Source organism: Sciurus vulgaris, assembly GCF_902686455.1.
Source record: "Sciurus vulgaris genome assembly, chromosome: 8".
NCBI classification, from domain to species: Eukaryota; Metazoa; Chordata; class Mammalia; order Rodentia; family Sciuridae; genus Sciurus; species Sciurus vulgaris.
This window is the reverse complement of record NC_136468.1, coordinates 133434420-133448724: the sequence shown is the minus strand read 5'-3', so window position 1 is coordinate 133448724 and position 14305 is coordinate 133434420. Positions and strand designations below refer to the sequence as shown.

Sequence of the window (14305 nt, the reverse complement as noted above, 5' to 3'; positions counted from 1 at the left end):
GAAATCAACGAAATTGAAACAAAAGAAACAATACAAAAAATTGACTAAATAAATAGTTGGTTTTTCAAAAAAATAAACAAAATTGATAAACCTTTAGCTACACTAACAAAGAGAAGATGAGAGAAAACCCAAATCACTAAAATTCGGAATGAACAAGGAAATATCACAACAGACAGGATTGAAATACAAAACATAATTAGAAGCTATTTTGAAAATCTATACACCAACAAAATAGAAAATTTCGAAGACATCAACAGGTTTCTAGAGACATATGAATTACCTACACTGAACGAGGAGGACATACACAATTTACATAGACCAATTTCAAGTAATGAAATAGAAGAAGTCATCAAAAGCCTACCAACAAAGAAAAGTCCGGGACCAGATGGGTTCTCAGCCGAGTTCTACAAAACCTTTAAGGAAGAGCTCATTCCAATACTTCTCAAAGTATTCCATAAAATAGAAGAGGAGGGAACCCTCCCAAACTCATTCTATGAAGCCAATATCACACTGATACCTAAACCAGACAGAGACACATCGAGGAAAGAAAATTTCAGACCAATATCCTTAATGAACATCGACGCAAAAATTCTCAATAAAATTTTAGCAAATTGCATACAAAAACATATTAAAAAGATAGTGCACCATGATCAAGTGGGTTTCATCCCAGGGATGCAAGGTTGGTTCAACATCAGGAAATCAATGAATGTCATTCACCATATCAATAGACTTAAAGTCAAGAATCACATGATTATTTCATTAGATGCAGAAAAAATATTTGATAAAATACAGCACCCCTTCATGGTCAAAACACTAGAAAAAATAGGGATAGTGGGAACTTTCCTTAACATTGTAAAAGCCATTTATGCTAAGCCCATGGCTAATATCATCCTAAATGGTGAAAAACTGAAAGCATTCCCCCTAAAAACTGGAACAAGGCAGGGATGTCCTCTTTCACCACTTCTATTCAACATCGTGCTTGAAACTCTAGCCAGAGCAATTAGACAGACCAAAGAAATTAAAGGGATACGAATAGGAAAAGAAGAACTCAAACTATCCCTATTTGCGGATGATATGATTATATACTTAGAGGAACCAGGAAATTCCACCAGAAAACTTTTAGAACTCATAAGTGAATTCAGTAAAGTAGCGGGATATAAGATCAATGCACATAAATCTAATGCATTTTTATACATAAGTGATGAATCTTTGGAAAGAATAATTAGGAAAACTACCCCATTCACAATAGCCTCGAAAAAAATAAAATACTTGGGAATCAATCTCACAAAAGAGGTGAAAGACCTCTACAATGAGAAGTACAGAACACTAAAGAAAGAAATTGAAGAAAACCTTAGAAGATGGAAAGATCTCCCATGTTCTTGGATAGGAAGAATTAATATTGTCAAATGGCCATACTACCAAAAGTGCTATACAGATTCAATGCAATTCCAATTAAAATCCCAATGACATACCTTACAGAAATAGAGCAAGCAATTCTGAAATTCATCTGGAAGAATAAGAAACCCAGAATAGCTAAAACAATCCTTAGCAGGAAGAGTGAAACAGGGGGTATCACAATACCAGATCTTCAACTCTACTACAAAGCAATAGTAACAAAAACGGCATGGTATTGGTACCAAAATAGAAAGGTAGATCAATGGTACAGAATAGAGGACACGGACACAAACCCAAATAAATACAATTTTCTCATACTAGACAAAGGTGCCAAAAATATGCAATGGAGAAAAGATAGCCTCTTCAACAAATGGTGCTGGGAGAATTGGAAATCCATATGCAACAGAATGAAACTAAACCCATATCTCTCACGATGCACGAAACTAAACTCAAAATGGATTAAGGACCTCGGAATCAGACCAAAGACCCTGCATCTTATAGAAGAAAAAGTAGGTCCAGATCTTCAACATGTCGGCTTAGGATCTGACTTCCTCAACAGGACTCCCATAGCACAAGAAATAAAAGCAAGAATCAATAACTGGGATAGATTCAAACTAAAAAGCTTTCTCTCAGCAAAGGAAACTATCAGCAATGCGAAGAAAGAGCCTACAGAGTGGGAAAAAATCTTTGCCAATCATACTTCAGATAGAGCACTAATCTCCAGAATCTATAATGAACTCAAAAAACTTTACACCAAGAATAGAAATAATCCAATCGACAAATGGGCTAAGGAAGTGAATAGATACTTCACAGAAGATGATCTACAAGCAATCATATGGAAAAATGTTCAACATCTCTAGTAATAAGAGAAATGCAAATCAAAACCACCCTAAGATTCCATCTCACCCCAATTAGAATGGCGATTATCAAGAATAAAATCAACAACAGGTGTTGGCGAGGATGTGGGGAGAAAGGTACACTCATACATTGCTGGTGGGGCTGCAAATTAGTGCAGCCACTCTGGAAAGCAGTGTGGAGATTCCTTAGAAAACTTGGAATGGAACCACCATTTGACCCAGCTATCCCACTCCTTGGCCTATACCCAAAGGACTTAAAATCAGCATACTACAGAGATACAGCCACATCAATGTTCATAGCTGCGCAATTCACCATAGCCAGATTGTGGAACCAACCTAGATATCCTTCAATTGATGAATGGATAAAGAAACTGTGATATATATATATATATATGATATATATATATATATATATGTATGTATATATACACACACACACACACACACACACACACACACAATGGAATATTACTCAGCCATAAAGAATGATAAAATTATGGCATTTTCAGGCTAATGGATGAAATTGGAGAATATCATGCTAAGTGAGATAAGCCAATCTCAAAAAACCAAAGGATGAATGATATCGCTAATAAGTGGATGATGACACATAATGGGGTGAGGGAGGGGTTAGTGTTAGAGTTAGGGTTAGGGAGGGGGGGCAAGAATGGAGGAAGGAAGGACTGTATAGAGGGAAAAGAGGGGTGGGAGGGATGGGGGGAAGGGAAAAAATAACAGAATGAATCAAACAACATTACCCTATGTAAATTTATGATTACACAAATGGTATGCCTTTATGCCATGTACAAACAGAGAAACAACATGTATCCCATTTGTTTACAATTAAAAAAAGTAGTGTTTTGTAGTGTTAATATTCATTTCTTTGAGCACTATTTGGGTTGACTATTTTTTCTAAGTTCTTTTGTAAAGAACTTTATGCTTAAATTTCTCTCATAAAGAACTTTAATATCAACCTATTTGGTATTTTATACTGAGATTTTTCTATCATCCCACTGTGCTTCAGCAGTTGGTGTTATAGAAACACACGGTTTGCACCACTATTGCCTTGTGACACATTCACCTCTGCCACTGGTCCTAAACCCTTGCTCTTTTTAAAAATGTGTAGGATGGGCTGGGGTGGTGGCTCAGTGTTAGAGCGCTTGCCTGGTGTGAGGCCGTGGGTTTGATACTCAGCACCACATATAAATAAACAAAATAAAAGATCCATTGACAACTAAAATAATATTAAAAAAAAAAAGTCTAGGATATGCCGATCACTACCCATCTAATGAATTTTAAAATTATTTTGTCAAATTTTGGAGAATCCTCCATTGGGGTTTCTATTAAATCTACATATTAACTAAAGAAAATCGATGTAATTTCACTTGTCAGTCTTCTGTTTAGGAACCTACTCTGTTCTTCACTTATACTTTAATGGCCTTTCATTGATATATTCTTCAGGTTAGATTTTTTTTTTCTTCATATTTAACATGTCTCATTGGAAATAGGCTTTTCCCCATGTTTTAAAAATAATTAATTATGGCATATGGGAAAGATATTCATGTTTCATGTTTTGTAATTGGCCATACAAAAATCCTCTTAATAGCTCATAATTCTTTGTTGATTTTCTTGAAACGAAAATTGTCTGCAAATAATGATCAATGTGGACCCTTCTGTCCTCACATCGTAGCCCACTTTTTTCTCTTAGTTATTGTACTCATCAGAAATTTGAGAACTCTGTCAAGTAGCAGTTTGAGTTTTCGTGCTCTTCAGTATGAAAACTTGAGATTGTGCTTTTTTATGATTATCCTACTCTTAAATTGAACCTGTTTGCCCTTTATATTATCTTTATATTGAAATAAAATGCAGGAAACTGCCTTTTGAAGCGAAATTGACCACTGTAAATGCTATGAATGGTGAAGATACCAAACTGCATCTTCTTGATTCTTGCATCTTGGGCTACAATAAATTTTATGATTTTCCCAAATAACAAGAGAGCAACCTGAAACCCATTTTGTCTGCTTACCTTTAAGAAGCAATAGGTTTTTCTTTTATACAATTATTCTCAGATGCTTAATAGGAGAGGTGGTACCTTCTCCACAGGATTTTTCATTCTGACTAACCTTCTGTCTGCTCTAATGGTTTCAAAATTAATTTTAGGTGCCCCCAGAGACCTTCCTGCAGGCTAATATTAATTGTCAGAAGAGTGTATAAATTACAGTGTGTTAAAGATGTTGTTCTCTATTCAGGAAATCTGATACGCAAATATCCTGATAATTCCAAAGTGTTTTATCCATCTGATCTTTTTCCTGAGCTTCCTATTTCTCTACCTCACTGTCTCCTGAACACCCACCTTCAGTCTGCTTCTGTTTCTGCTGCTGCCCAAGCCACCTCCTCCCTTCACTCTCATGTTTGGTTGGTTGCTGGGTCCTCTTCTCTCTCTAATAGAAATCTCTTTTCTGCCTCCTCCTTCTGCCATACCTTTTGCCTGGACCACTGCAGTAGCCTCTTCAAAGAACGTTTCATATTTCCTAATGGAAGCTTTATAACAAGTAGAGGAGAAAGGGTATGTACTCCTTGGGTCTGAGAGCTGAGCCTGGGTACACCATTTCCTTCCAGTACAATGGAGAGTATGAATTTAGGTATTTGACAAACTTGAGCTTGAATTTTGGTTCTGCCAATTTGTTACTCTGTAGCCCTGAAAAGTATCTAATTCCTTTAACTATACCAATGAACGCAAGTTGCTTCTAATTCTTGTCTGTTATATATGTTACATGTATCTTTTGATGAACATCAGCATTTATTTCCCTTAGGTGTTTAGTCATAAATATATTTTTGCCAATTTTCTAAAGTGGTGTTCTAAGTTATATCATCAGCAATATAAGGGATTATTAAACCCTAATGAAATAAATAAAAAGTAAAAATAAGAAGGAATTTGGAAACACAAGTGTCTGAGCCAATAACTCTGTACGTGTAATTAGGTGTGCAATTAATTTGCTCACATTGTGAGAATTAAATGAGTTACTTTGTAGGAAATACTTGCGTAGCCCAGCGCCTGAGACATAATAAAGACTCAAAAGAATGCTGTTATTGAGACCTGGGCAAAAGGCCAGCCAGTGTAGATAAGGAAAGGCTGGGTCAGGAAGATGGGGCTGATCCGAAGGGAAACGAAATGCTAACACCCAGAGCACTTCCCTCTCCTCCAACCCGTTGCCAAGGTCACCTGCCTCCAGGGAATTGTTCCTCCCAGCCAGGAGTTGTTAATGAGTACCCCCTGGTGGCTCCTTTCCTGCCCTTGGCCACTCCACCTTTTGGGCAGGATGGGAGGAGGGGACATGAGAAGAAAGGAAACCCAGACGCTATGAAAGGGGCAGACACGCTGGCCCTGTGTCACCAGCTCTAGACTCCCTCCTCTCCAGAGGAGCCTCGCTCTCTTTCTGTTCTGTCCTTTGAATAAAAGCTTGTGCTCATGCCTCGGCATTTCTCAGGTGTTCATCCTCGACACCAGGGGACGGCCCGGCCTGTCCTGGTTTTCAAGGCCGGTTTCGTGTCACGTCTGGCACTGTCATTGCCATCATGGCGTCTGGCTTCGCATCCCTCTTAGCACTTGGGCCGAGTGCTTTCCCTGACTTCTGAAGCCCTGTCTTCACTTTCCCCGACTCTGGTTTCTTCTCCATGCAGTCCACCTTCTACAGCTCCCTTGAACTACCCTTCTGAAGTTTAGCTTGTCCCCTTGAAAACCTTTGCGGGCCTCCTCCTGCCTCCAGGTAAGGTGCAAACCCCTCCCGACCTTCCCCGCTGCTCTTCCACTAGTGGCGATCTCACACCGCGTGCAAGTCTGTGCCGTATGTCTTCACCCTCGTTCTGGTCCCTCTGTGTGGAAGACCCCGCCTTCGCCCCTCAGCAGTGCTCTCCTTTTCTGGGTGCGGCTGAGTCCCCTCTTCCTCACTGAAGCTCCTTCGCACTGCCCATCTTTCCCACTCAGTGGCATACCCACAGTCGGGGAGTCCAGTTTATTAGGCTTTTTGACTTTTGTGTCCTGTTGAAGGAAATGTTTGTGCTTCCCAAGGTCATGAAGAGATTCTCCAGTGGAGCTTTGTTTAGATCCGCAGCTCCTGGGAACTGACATTCCTGTTTGGCCTGGGGTAGGGGCCAGAGTTCCCGGTTTTATAAGGACGTCCAGATGACCAGCACCATATATTCAGGATGCTGTGCTGCTTGTTACTTTTGTCCTTCAGTTAGGTATAAAGAATTTAAGGACTTTGTATTCCATTCTGTTAATCTGTTTGTTTTATGTCGATAGCACATTGCCTAATTACTGTAGCTTTTCTTCCTCTCTCTTTCTCTCTCTCTCTCAGCAGTGGGATTGAACTCAGGGCCTCATACATGCTAGGCAAGTGCTCTACCACTGGCTATGTACCCAGCCCTGCTGAAGCTTTTTAATGGGTCTATTTATCTGAAAATGCAATTCTTGTAGCTTTGTTCCAGTTCAAGATTGCTTTGACTATTCCAGCTTCCTCACATGCATGAATGTAATATATTTTAGAATCAGCTTGTCAGCTCCCCCTTCCTCTGCGTGAGCATCCTGCTAGAATTTGAGTTGGAATAGCATTGAATCTATAAATATATTTGAATCTTACATTTCATAAACATGGACTATTTCTCCATTTAGTTAGGCCTTATACATCCCTCCAACAATGTTTTGTACTTTTCAATGTAGAACAATTGCACGTCTTTCTTTGGGGTGTGTTTGCTACTGTAAATGGTATTTTTATATTTTATTTTTCTCTTTCCATGCTGTTTGACCCAGGTAGTCAGCAACCCAAGGAATAGGATTATTTGCTCAATCATCAGTCTTCACATATTACTTTGTTTTATTTTCATTATATTTTTAGCATTATATAAATAATGTACGTTAGTCATTGGTGTAAAAGATTACAATGCTATCTTTTAAAGAAGTAACACTGTTGTCAGTCTGAAGTGTGTCCCTCTACATAGGTAAGTCCATGACAGTATCCATACCTTGTGTAGCTATTGAGCATTGAGTTTGAATTGAGATGTGCTGTAAATGTAGAATGCACTCTGGGCTTCCAGGCCTAGAATGAGCAAGGAGAACATGAAATATCTCATGACTGTTTATATTGATTATTACATAGTGGCAATACTGTAGATACCTTGGATTAAATAAGATATGTTAATAAAATCAATTTCACTTTTCTGTTTTTATCTTTTTAGTGGTTGCTAAAAAGTTTAAATTACATTTGTGGCTTAATTTTTCTTAAATGGTGGGATTCTAGCCCATTTTCTATGCCTTTAAGTATAGTTTTGTTTTCTTTTTTTACTCCTTTTTTAATGCCAAGAAAATGAGTATACTTTAGTGCTAATTTTTTCTGTTTTCATTTTAATGATTTTGATTGACATAATGTTTACACTTATTTCAGGGCACACAGTATGATAATTTGATGTGTGTGTACAAAGTACAATGATAAAATCAGGGTAATCAGCATGTCCATCTCCTTAAGTATTATAATTTCTATGTGTTGGGAACCTTCAAACTCTTCTCCTTTAGTTATTTTGACAACATGATAAATTATTGTAGGCTATAGTTGCTCTACTATGCTCTAGAACATTAGAACAAATTCCTCCTTTTGAATTGTAATTTGGTATCCATTATCCAACCTCTGTCTCCTTTGTTGTTCTCATCTCAGTCTCTGGAGACCACTGTTATACTCTTTACTTCTATGTGGGTAGCTTTTTTACCTTCCACAAATGAGTGAATATGTGATATTTGTCTTCTTTGCCTTGCTTATGTCAGTTAGCACAATGTCCTCCAGTTCCACGCATATTGCTGCAAATGACAGAGTTCATTTTTATGACTGAGTAATATTCTATCACAGATATACAGCACATTTAAAAAAAACCACATTTATCCATTGATGAACATCTTAGTTGATTCCAGATTTTGGTTATTACACGGAGGGCTGCAGTAAACATGGGTGTGCAGATACCTCTGTAATATAATAATGTTATTTCCTGTGGACATACACCCAATAGTGGGATTGCTAGATTATTCTTCTTTTACTGTACTGTTTTGCACAATTGCTATACCAGTTTACTTTCCCACCAACAGTGTCTACTTCTCATCTCTGGTCTTTTTGATAGTAAGTAATACCACCAGGTATGAGGTGACATTTTGGTCATTTTCCTTCGTATTTTCTTTCTGATTAGTGATGTTCAGCACCTTGCCACATACCCATTAGCCATCTGTATATCTTCTTTTAAAAAATGTCTCTTCGTGTTCTTTGCCTGTTTTTCAGCTGGGTTATGTGGGACATTTCTGTTGAGTTGTATGAGCTCCTCATCTATCTTTATTCAGCCCCCTATGTACTACATGGCTGCTGGGTTCCCCCCACCCACCGCTTGCTTTTTCATTTTTGTCAATGGTCTCCTTTGCCATGCAGCTTTGTTTGAACTAGTGTCACTTGTTTATTTTTTTCTTTTGTTAGATGTACCTTTGTGTCATATCCAGTATACATTCAAAATTAAAAGATTCCCCCAAATTTCTTACCAGAAAAGCCTATTCTGAATATATCAGCACTTAATTTTCATCTTTTAGATTTCTTTTCTCAAATTGAGGGGTAAACTGTGGTCCTCAGGGATTCCTCAGGCACAGCACCTCATTTGTTTGCTATGGAGGTCTCCCCACTGTGTAACTGGAATCTTCTGTAAGGAAGGGATCAAAGGTTATTTATGTCAACTGTCAGGCACATTTGTTCATCCTCTACAGTTACTGCGTGCCAGGTGTGGTGACAGTCACTCTGGGTGTGAAGATGAATTTGCTCTTGTTCTTCCTCCAGGAGCTCAAGCCTCCTAGCAGTCTCCTAGCATCCGGGCTAGGGCAGACGAACCTTATGCCTTATCCAGGTGGCAGTAGGTCAAGAGTGCTCTCCTCTCCCTGCTTTTATGAGTGGTGGTCTTTGTTTTCCTGGAGCTGGAGAGGAAGTCTTAGGAAGCTGACCACTAATGAACTACAATTGTCTTTTCTTTTTTTGCAATTAACTTTGCTGTTAGTAACTAAAATCTGAAGTTCACACTCAGTAAGAATGCCTTTTATATTCTGATATTGCCTCTCACATAAAAGATCTTTTAAAGTGAAATTTGATTCTTTGTGAAGAATAAATGTGCATCATAATTGTTATCAATTTGTGACACCTGAGGGTTTGCATGAATAGTAACTGACCAGACGAAAAGAAAAGACTCCTTGACTTTGTGAGAAAACTGAGCCTTCTGGATTTCCTGTAGGATGTGGCTACAGGAAATTAATTAGATGATTTTTGATGACATCATTCTAACCATAGCACTTTCTCTAAAAACAATGCTATTTTTCTTGGAGCTTCTTGCAGACATTTTCTACAGCGTGTGTGTTATTATATAATTTGCAGTAGTGCTAATATGAAATCCATACAAAGGTTTGTGGCATGCGCATGTGTGTGTATATGTAAGACAGAGACTGAAAGAATGTAGTTGAGGTAATTATTCTAGTTCTGTTAGTACAAGAGAGTGGGTTAAAAGGTAAAAGGCATCCCATTATAGGAGAGAACCCTATCCTCATGGGGAGTATTGGGTTCATGAGGGAGGGCTTGGAACCTTTTCTGGAGTATGTCTATGGGCTTGAGAAACAAGTAGGATTGTTAAATGGGAACTCTCGAATCACTGAAGACTGTAGGACTGGAAAGTAGACACTTATGAAGAATGGAAACAGGGCAGCAATCTCTTGATTGCACTCTTCGTACTTTATATTATGAATCAGCTGAGTCCGACCTTTTGGACCTGTACTGAGTTATAAAAGGCTCTTTTTCACCTGCTGATGAAATTAGTTATCGCCTCAAAAGAAATCGCACACCCATTGAGTGCGTGCGAATGATGCATCGTGTGTCTGCAAGTCACTGCCCTCAGCTGTTCCATTTTTTCCAGCTATATTTTTCAGGTTCTACTTCATCATCACTCTCCATTATAGTTTTAGTTGTACTCTTCCAACCGTAACACTTTGTAGTTTCTTCTTTTCTAGAGAAGAGGAGATTTCTGATTAGGAATTAAGAGGTCGAAATTCAATTCCTGGTTGTCCATGAGGGGCCATATCTGATGGGTAGGCCTCTTCTGGAGGCCTCACGAGCTGCTAGCTCATCATCTGTAAACAGGAAGACCAGATTAGATAATTAGAGCCAAGTTGCCTAACATCATAGTAATTAGGTACATGTGGTAATTTAAATTAATTAAAATTAAATGACATAAAAAATTCAGCTCTCCAATCACAATATCTATATTTTAAGTGTTCAGTAGCCTAGTGTGACTGGTGGCTACCATATTGGACAACAAAGAAAAAGATTTTTGTGTTAGAAAGTTCTACTGGATGATGTTATTAAAGTCTCTTTAATCAGAAGACAAAAAATGCTTCAGTATGAATCATAAGCTATCTTTTTATTTTTACATGTTATTTGCTACTTATATCAGGTTCACTTGTATTATCTGTAGGTAAACAATGGAAAGAGGGAAGGTCCTACTTCTATTAATGGCAAAGTTGCTCATATTAACCACACAGAACAATTTTAAACTGAGCAAAATAGAAAACAAGTGACTATGTGGAGATAAACAGGAGAGTAATTAAAAGTAGGGAGAATTGAAAGAGAATTAACACTTGGAAGAAGGAAATAAGATTGGTTTCTTGTTTCTATGAAATTTTTGTTTGTTTGCTTTTTGCCAGAACGTAGGTCCCAGTCCCACAGTGCTATGAAACTGTGTGGGAGCCTTTATTCTTATTGTTTGAGGAATCAGAGGACACGGTTTGGCTGCAGCAGTAACTAGAAAGTGAGGAGAAAATCCTGGAAAACAGAGCCGCATAGGGGAACCCCATACTTTATGTTTGACTACTGATCAGGTCACCCTGAAATAAGCATGTGAGGACAGAGTCCAAGTAACAGCTAAAGCTAGAGGACTGAACACCGATTTCAGCTACTGCCCACTGCAGGAGGAGTAGCTTGGTAGTGTTCAGTGCCTGATAAAACAAAAATGCTCATACTCCATTGTAGAGTAACACAACACAATCCCAAGCATTTACAATATACTGTTTACGATGTCCAGAATATATTCCAAAACTATTAAACATATGAAGAAACAGAAAAATAGTTCTCATACTCAAGAGAAAAGGCATTGAATAAGAGAGATTCCAAGAGGAACAAAATGTTGGGATTGTTAGAAAAGGGATTATAAACTGGGTGCAGTGGCACATGCCTTTAGTATCTCAAATGAATTTTATACATTAAAAAATCATCTGCCAAGCTTGGTGGCACACGTCTGTAATCCCAGCAGCTCGGGAGACTGAGGCAGGAGGATCGGAAATTCAAAGCTAGCCTCAGCAACTTAGTGAGGCACTTAGCAACTCAGTGAGGCACGTAGCAACTCAGTGAGACCCTGTCTCTAAATAAAATACAAAATAGGGCTGGGGATGTGGCTCAGTGGTCGAGCACCCCTGAGTTCAATCCCTGGTACTTCTCCCACAAAAAATCATCTTCCCATCTTTTTTTTTTTTTTTTTTTTTTTTTTAATCAGAAGCATGTACAGGGCTGGGGAGATAGCTCAGTCGGTAGAGTGCTTGCCTTGCATGCACAAGGCCCTGGGTTCGATTCCCAGCACTGCAAAAAAAAAAAAAAAAAAAAAAAAAAGGCATGTACAACTAGTCAGATGTGGTGGTGCACGCCTGTGATTGCAGTTACATGGGCTGCTGAGGCAGGAGAATCACTCGAGCTCAGGAGTTTGAGATTAGCCTAGGTGGTATGGCAAGTCCCTGTCTCAAAAAAATATTTATTACAACTATATTCAGATATGTAAAGTAAAATATGCTATATGAATGAACAGATAGGAAATCTCAACTGTGAAATAGAAACTGTAATAAAGTAACATGAAATTCTTGGACTGAGAAATTCAATATCTGAAATAAAAATATTGATTGGATGGGTTTAATAGAACATTCAAGGTGAAAGAGAAAGAGGCACGAACTTGAAGCAAGATCAATGGAAAGCACCCAATCTGAAAATCAGAGAAAGTAGATTAAAAATAACAAATAGAGACTCAGTGCTCTGTGGGATAATATCAAAGGGTCTTACTTAGGTACGATTATATATGTGGTGCCAAAAGATAGAGTAGAGAACATCATATAAATAAATATTCATAGAAATAGTGTCTAAAATTTATTTCAAATTTAGTAAAAAACAAAAGTATAGATTCTAAAAGCTCAACTAACCTAAACAGGACAAATACAAATAAAACCACACCTATGTGCTTTATAATAAAACTGCTATAAACCATTTATAAAGAGAAAATCTTGAAAGCAGCCAGAGAAAAATGACACATTACATAGAGGGGAGTAACAGACAAATTATGGCTGATTTCTTACCAGAAACAGTGGAGGCCAGAACAAAGATTTAAAGTTCTAAAAGAAAAAATATCTGTCAACCCAGAATTCAATAAGCAGCAAAAGTAATTTTCAAGCGGGAAAGCAAAATGAAGATTTTTTTTAAGAAATATTCTTTTTAGTTGTCAGTGGACCTTTATTTGTTTATACGTGGTGCTGAGAATCGAACCCAGTGCCTCACACATCCTAGGCAAGCTCTCTACCACTGAGCCACGACCCCAGCCCTGAAGATGTTTTAAAAAGTGAAAACCAAGAGAACTACCAAGAGGCCTGTACTATAAGAAATACTACAGGGAGATTTTCACGCTGAAGGAAAATAATATCAAACAGAAGCACAGATCTTTAGGAACAAAGAAGAATACCAGAGATCATAAATATGAAAGATTACCTCTATTGCTTTTCTTCTTAATTTCCAAAAAAATCATATGATTGTTTAAGGCAATAATTATAACATTGAATTGTGAGGTTTCTTGCATAAATGGATATTTGTATTTTATTCTCATGTTGTTATTGAGAGCATGAAATGGTACAACCTTATTAAAAAAAGGTCTTCGAGTTTCATTAAAATCTAAACATACCCCACCTTTGTGACCTAGCAAGAACACTCCCAGGCACTTACCTCAGAGAATTGAAACTATTTGTCCACAAAATGACTCATATACAAATGTTTATAGCAGTTTTATTCCTAATAGCAAAATCTGAAAATAGCCCAAGTGTTCCTCAGTAGAATAAGGGAGATATATTAGCTGCTGCATATTTATAAAATATGTGCAGCAACAGGAATAAATCTCAAAAACAGTAGATTCAGTGAAAAAAAGCCAAACACAAAAATGGATGCATTTTATGATTCCAGCAATAAAAAGTTCTAGAACAAGCAAAACCAGTCTGTGGTGAAAGCTGTCACATCTGTGGTTATCACTGGGACCCTGAGGTAGGGACAGGGTTTGCCTGGGAGAGGTAGAAGTTTGCTTTCTAGGGTGATGGGAATGTTATAGTCTTAGTATGTGTTTGAGTGACTTGGATGTGTATTTGTCAAAACTCATCACATAATATATTTAAAATCTGTGCATTTCATCATATGTAATATTTCCCGAAAACATAAACATTAAATTCCGGCTAATGATATAGAGTATTTAGAAGTAAAGTATAGTAATGTCTGACTTACTTTAAAGTGTATCAAAAAAAAAAAAAAAACAGGTGGATTGATGAAAAGATGGATAATGAATCATGGTTTTTTTTTCTTTTTTTTTATTGTAAACAAATGGGATACATGTTGTTTCTCTGTTTGTACATGGAGTCAAGGCATACCATTTGTGTAATCATAAATTTACATAGGGTAATGTTGTTTGATTCATTCTGTTATTTTTTTCCTTCCCCCCACCCCTCCCACCCCTCTTTTCTCTCTATACAGTCCTTCCTTCCTCCATTCTTGCCATCCTCCTTAACCCTAACCCTAACACTAACCCCTCCCACCCCCCATTTTGTGTCATCATCCGCTTATCAGCGAGATCATTCGTCCTTCAGTTTTTTGAGATTGGCTTATCTCACTTAGCATGATATTCTCCAATTTCATCCATTTGCCTGAAAA

The 14305-nt window shown here is 37.8% G+C and overlaps 1 protein-coding gene across 6 annotated transcripts in view; it reads left to right on the top strand.

The window, feature by feature from the left end:
* The window catches only part of TTC28 (tetratricopeptide repeat domain 28), a 603016-nt gene that overhangs the window by 340262 nt on the left and 248449 nt on the right, over positions 1-14305 (top strand). The gene's annotated exons all lie outside the window — the stretch shown is intronic.